Genomic DNA, 6,102 nt, shown 5'->3' on the forward strand with positions numbered 1-6,102 from the left:
TAGTTTTGGGGGAATGGAGGTCTTGATGCTCAGACCCCAGTATTTGTGTTTGTGGATGACAGTTGTTATCTGAGGTCTGGTTGCCTCTAATTTTGGAAGGAACTGGTGATGTCTCTCTAGGGCTTCTGTCACATCTGCTGTTGGATGCAGATTGTGAGCACCATTTGCTGGGGCTCCATAATCTCTAGTCTTGCGGGGTGGAGTGAAGATTTTCTTGGAGGTGCTTCCATCATCGCTATTTTTCGGGTATCAGTTCAACATGTTTTTAAAAGCATTATATTTTGAAAATGTTTAAACTTACATAAAAGTTGTAAAAGTATACAGGGTTATTTTATTCAGTCAATATTCATTATATTTACGTACATTTCCTTCCTGCTGATGATCATTCCTAACATTATGTGTCTTTGTGTGGAATTCTTTTCCTTCAGCCTGAAAATTCTCTTTAGAGTTTCTTGAATTTCAGTTCTGCTGCTGTTTAATTGTTCTAGCTTGTTTTTTTAAAACCCCATTTGAAAAATATCTTTAATTTGTCTGCATTTTTGAAGAATATTTTACTTAAGTCAGAGAATTTTAAATTGGCAGCTTTTTTCCCCCCTCCCATTCAACCCTTTAGCTGTCAGATGTCATTCGTGTCTTCTGCTTCCAAAGTTTCTTTTGAAAAGTTTCCAGACTTACTATTGCTCTTTTGAAAGAAACATGTCCTTTTTCTTTGGTTGCTGTAAAGATTTCTAGTTTGTCTTTCATTTTCTACAATTGTCCATGTTTCTTTCCTTTTATTCATAGTTATTTTGAAGTCCTTGTCTGCTAACTCAGGTATCTGGATTGTCTCTGGGTCTGCTTCTACTGATTTATATATTCATAATTGAGAGCATTTTCCTGCTGCTCTGCATGTCTATTAAGCTTTTATTGTGTGCTGGATCTTGTGAACAATACCTCGTAGAAGGTCTTAATCATGTTGCCTTCCTCTAATGATTAGGTTTCTAGTACGAATGGATCACCCTGAGCCTCTGAAGCCTAGGTTTTAGACCCTAAAAGGACATATATATTTCAGTTTTGCACTGACTCCCAAGATGTAGTCCTTACTCTTAGTGTGTGGCACTGACTCTCAGGCTGTGACATTTCTAGGGTCATAATTGAAAGCTAGGGCTTTTTTTTCTTTTATCAAGGTCATTCCACTCCAGATGAATCCAAAAGCCAACCTCCCACTCCTGGCATGTGTGATCTCCGAAATTTCTGCACAATATTCCGTTTTCAGTGGCTTTTCTCTTCTAAGTCTCCTAGATTCGTTCCCTGCACGTGCACAAGTTAGGTGTTATTCAAGGACCTGAAGGGGGATTTTTAGTCAGATTTTGGGGGTTTCCTTTTGTGAATCTTTATTTTACACCAGAATATCCTTCAGAGACATTTCAGGGTCAGGTTGTGTTTCCTCTACCATAGCCCTGGAATCCAGTATTCCTCAAGAGAGCCCTGGTTCCTTCCTTTTTCTTTAGAATAGTATCTTAGTAACCAATTTCTGGGTGGTTGATAGGTATTCTCATTATTACTGGTGTATCGTTCTTCTAGGCCTTCTGAGCTGTCAGGCCTTGGAAAAATATGAATCTATACTGTCCTCTACATACACACATTAACTATCTATCTATCTATCTATCTATCTATCTATCTATCTATCTATCTATTATCTATCTATGTATCTATCTATCTATCTATCTACCCATCCATCCGTGAAAAGCATGAACTGATAATGGTAGCTCTTATTCCAATCCAACGCCTCAGTTGGATTGGAATAAGAGCCAGCCTTCTCTCTTTCCTTGTTTATAACATCTTTGACTGTGATGCACTGGCTCTCATCATCTACAATATATTTACTTAGTTGTTCATGTCTAGTGTATGCATAAATTAGTTTCAGAATTGCTAACTGATATCCTTCTGAGAAACATTTTTTATGAACAAGACTGCAGGATTTCTGGTCAGTTCTTTTGATCCAGGCTTACAGGATCTGGTAAAACATAAGTTTCCAAAGTAATTTTGGTTTCCTTTTCATAGCCTTCATTGTGGCTATGTTATTCATTTGCAATACATTTAGATTCATTTGTTATAGCTTGTTTTCCATTTTATGTTCCCTTCACTAGCTGGTGCATTAATTTTTTTAACCTACAGTAATATCCACTCTGGGATGTACTGTTCTATGGGTCTTGGCAAATGCATAGAGTTGTGTATCCGTCAACACAGTCATGATCTAACATGATACACACATGAACAGTCTTGATAGGACAGTTCCATCACTCCCAAATTCCTTTGTGCTGTCCCTTTGTAGTCATCCCCCTCTCTTACTCTTTGCCCCGCAAACCATTGATTTCTTGTCCTTCCCTACAGTTTTGCCTTTCCCCAAATGGCGTACAATGGAATCTGCAATAAATGGCTTTTCATCTCTGGCTTCTTTCACTTAGGAAAATGAATCTGATTTTAATGGAGGCATATGTTACACATAGCACAAAGCATAGATCTTAGGTGTAGAACTGAATGCATTTTGACAAATGCATACACCTATATAACCTATACTCCTTTCAAGATATAGAACATTCTCCTCAACCCATAAAGTTCCTCCATGTCCTTTCTCAGTCAATCCTTGCTCCTTCCTCACCCCTTCTCCACAATCTGAGGTTAGGTGCAACCACTGTTCTGATTATTTTTCCTACCACAGATTATTTTTTGACTGTTCTTGGAATTCATACAAATAGAATCATACAATATTTACTCTTTTTTGTGTGTGGCTCATTTTGCTCAGTATAATCCTGCAATGGATTTTAATTAATTCACAATAAAAGATGAAATATATAATGTTTCCTATATACTGGGAGTCTCATAAATGTTTTACATATATTAGCTGATTGAATCCTTAATACAAGTCTGTGAAGTAGTCAATCTCATTGTTCTCATTATACAGATGAAGAAACTTTGGCATAAAAAGTTTGTTACTTGCTTGAGGTAACCATCTCTAAAGAAGAGAACTGAGATTAGGCAGAAGAAATTGAACTGTGATAAGTTAAAAATGGAGACCACAGTTGATCCCAATGGGAGCACTGGAGCTGAGGTGGCCCTTCTGGAGTCTCTCAAATTGAGGCAAAGGAATTGGGCCTTTGTATCTACCCCTCTCCCCCCATGAACCAGTGATTGGAAGCGGGCTGCTATTCGGAGTGGTCACAATCTTAGGTGTGGCACTTTCCTTTGGCCCAAGGAAATTCCCAGAGAGGTTGGCAGTATGAGCCCTTAGAAGAATTTCTGCAGCTACAAGAGCGAGTGACTTAGTCCTGAAATGAGAATCTAGAAAATATACCACTGTCTCCATTATGGTGCACCACTTATGCCACTCAGATGCACTTGCTTCTTACAGTCAGTGCACTAGGATTCTGGTTGGTCTTCTTGAGTGGGGAAACTTAGAACAGGAAGATCAGTGGGACAAATTACAGACAGCTCTTGACTGCACCTTTTATTCATGCTACAATTGATACTTACAATCCCACTTCTCCTACTGTCCCATTTAGATTCCCCTCACCCTTGACAAGCACTTCTGGTGGTCTGGGTGGCTTACCTGGAGAGAGGATCCAGTTCCTCATCCCTGAGTCATCTGAACACCTGATCACCACACCCTTCACAGGATACAGCTGCTACACTTAATTACTGGGGAAAGAATATCAAAAGACATCCCAATGGATTACTTGAAGGCCAAATGTCTTCTTTGCCCTCACTGTATAACAGAAGCCCCTTGTCCTCTGGATGAGTTACTTGTGCCAGAGGCCATAGTGACTTCTTTCATTCTGTTTGCCTTATAAGCAGTAGTAAAGTTCAATGGGACTCTGACTTTGTCTCCTGGTAGAAGTGTCCACCTCTGGGAACCAGAACTTGTTGGTTAATTATTGTTTGCAATTCTTCCCAAGAGCCCCATAACCCATCTTACATGAAGAACACCTGCAATGGCACCTATTTTTGACTACACATGGGAGTATCAATGCTTGGATTGCACCTAGGACAGTACAGTAGCTGATGGGATTCCTGGGCAGGGATATGAACTTTCCACCCAGGTGATTGACAAGAGTACATTCTCAGGCAAAAAAGGGCTGAACAGTTCAGAATATCTTCTATTTGGCCCAGTAGATCCACCTTCTCTATCTTGCTTCACCCAGGAAGGTTAGTGAAGATGAACTACGTCAGCGGGCTTTCTTGCCTTATGGCTTTTGGCTGGGTTTGGTCAATGGGGAGCCTTGACATGAAATCAGAAGGATGAAAGAGAGTAACATCTAGTCCTGGCAATTTCTTGCAGGAGAACATGGGGCTGGATGCTACCCCTGACCTCCTTTCAGCTCCTGGAATGCATTTCCCTCATCTCTTGTTTCTAGAATTCGATAATTTTTCACTATCCTTACCCCTTCAGGCTTAGGGGTATTAGTAGAGCCCTGCACTTACCATCTCACTGGGTACCAACCACCTTTTGTGGTGTTCTTACATCCTGTCTGCAACTCCGAGAAGCCTCTTTATGAAAACTCTACTTGAATCATCCTAGTCTCAGTGTGTCCTCTGTTACCTGCTGAGACTCCAACTGATATGCCAACTCATTGATAGCATAAGGAAAAGACCTAATAGTGAACCATAAAACCCAACAACATCAGGACCGACGAAGTCTCTGACCACATCACCTTCTACCACTCCCTCACTGTCCCCAACTTGATCTACTCCAGTCACACTAGCCTCTGTCTTCCAGACCTTTGCATGAATATATTGCTTTAGTCACACAAATTTGTATGACTCACTGTCCCAACTTGTTATGCTATCTGTTCAAGTGCTCCTTAACTAAGAGTTTATCCCTTCCTATTCTATGTAAATTAGCAAGATCTCAATCCCTCTTAACTATCTTAAAATGCTTTCTACATTTTCTACATGACACTTATAATAACATGTTTTCTTCATTTTTCTATAGTCTGTCCTTCCCCTATTAGAACCTAAGTGCTCCAATAGCAAAAGTGGAGTTTCATTCATTGCTATAGACACCAGTGTCTCCAAAAGTGCTTGGCATATAGAATGTACTCAAGGAATATGTTGGTGGTTAAGAGTGTCTACTGTCTGGGCTCAAATTCAGGCTCTACCATTTTCTAGCCAAAGAGCTCAGGCAAGTAACATGCCAGTTTTCTCACATCTGAAGTGGGAATGATACTACTGCACACTTCTTAAGTTTATATTTAGTACTCTGTAAGTTAATATTCATAAGGCGTTTAGAAGAGTGCCTGGTCTATCAGAAGAAACGTTTGATCATTTATTAATGTAGTGAAATACTTCGCTATGAAAAAATAAGACCCCTTCATGAAAAGGAACAATTCACAAGAAAAGACCTAATCCTGTATGTACTTATTTACATTACACCCAAATATAAAACGAAAAAATGACAGAATAACCAATAAGAATCTGTTTATCTATAACCGTAGTAGAAGACTTCAGTACACCTCTATCACTAGATAAGTTTGAGAAAATAATCTGAATGTAATACTATATTCAAAAACAAAATTAGCTTGAGTTTATGAGAAAGTAGTGTCCTAAGGCTACAGCAGTCAGCCGGGTCAAATGATGCTGCGTGGTGAAGTGAAAAAGAGTAAAAAATGACCACTGGATTGGGCCTCGTAGAAGCTGCTGATGTTCTCGACAAGAACAGATTGAGTGACATACTGGGACAGACCTGCTTGAAGTGGGTTGAAAAGAATCGGAATTGAGGAAGAGCAATATTTGAATACTAACAACCCTTGCAAATGTTTGCCTTGAAGATTAGCAGAGAAATGGCAAAAGAGTTGTTGAGAGAGAGAGACTTTGGGTTTAGGAGAGATAGACTTTAAATGGAATGTGCTGGAACATGTAGTAACTAAGTGCTGGAGTCCTAGCACAGGACATAGGTCTAAGGAAGAGGTTAGGTGTAAATATATGTGAATTTAGACTTCATTTCATGCGAAACTGATATGAACTGGATAATGGATATCCATTTCCTGAACTGTGCATGAGACCAGTTCTTCAGACATTGGTCAAATAGACCTAAGGGTGAGGTTGGCGATATAGGCTGTAAAG

This window comes from Diceros bicornis, unplaced genomic scaffold, assembly GCF_020826845.1.
Source record: "Diceros bicornis minor isolate mBicDic1 unplaced genomic scaffold, mDicBic1.mat.cur scaffold_97_ctg1, whole genome shotgun sequence".
NCBI classification, from domain to species: domain Eukaryota; kingdom Metazoa; phylum Chordata; class Mammalia; order Perissodactyla; family Rhinocerotidae; genus Diceros; species Diceros bicornis.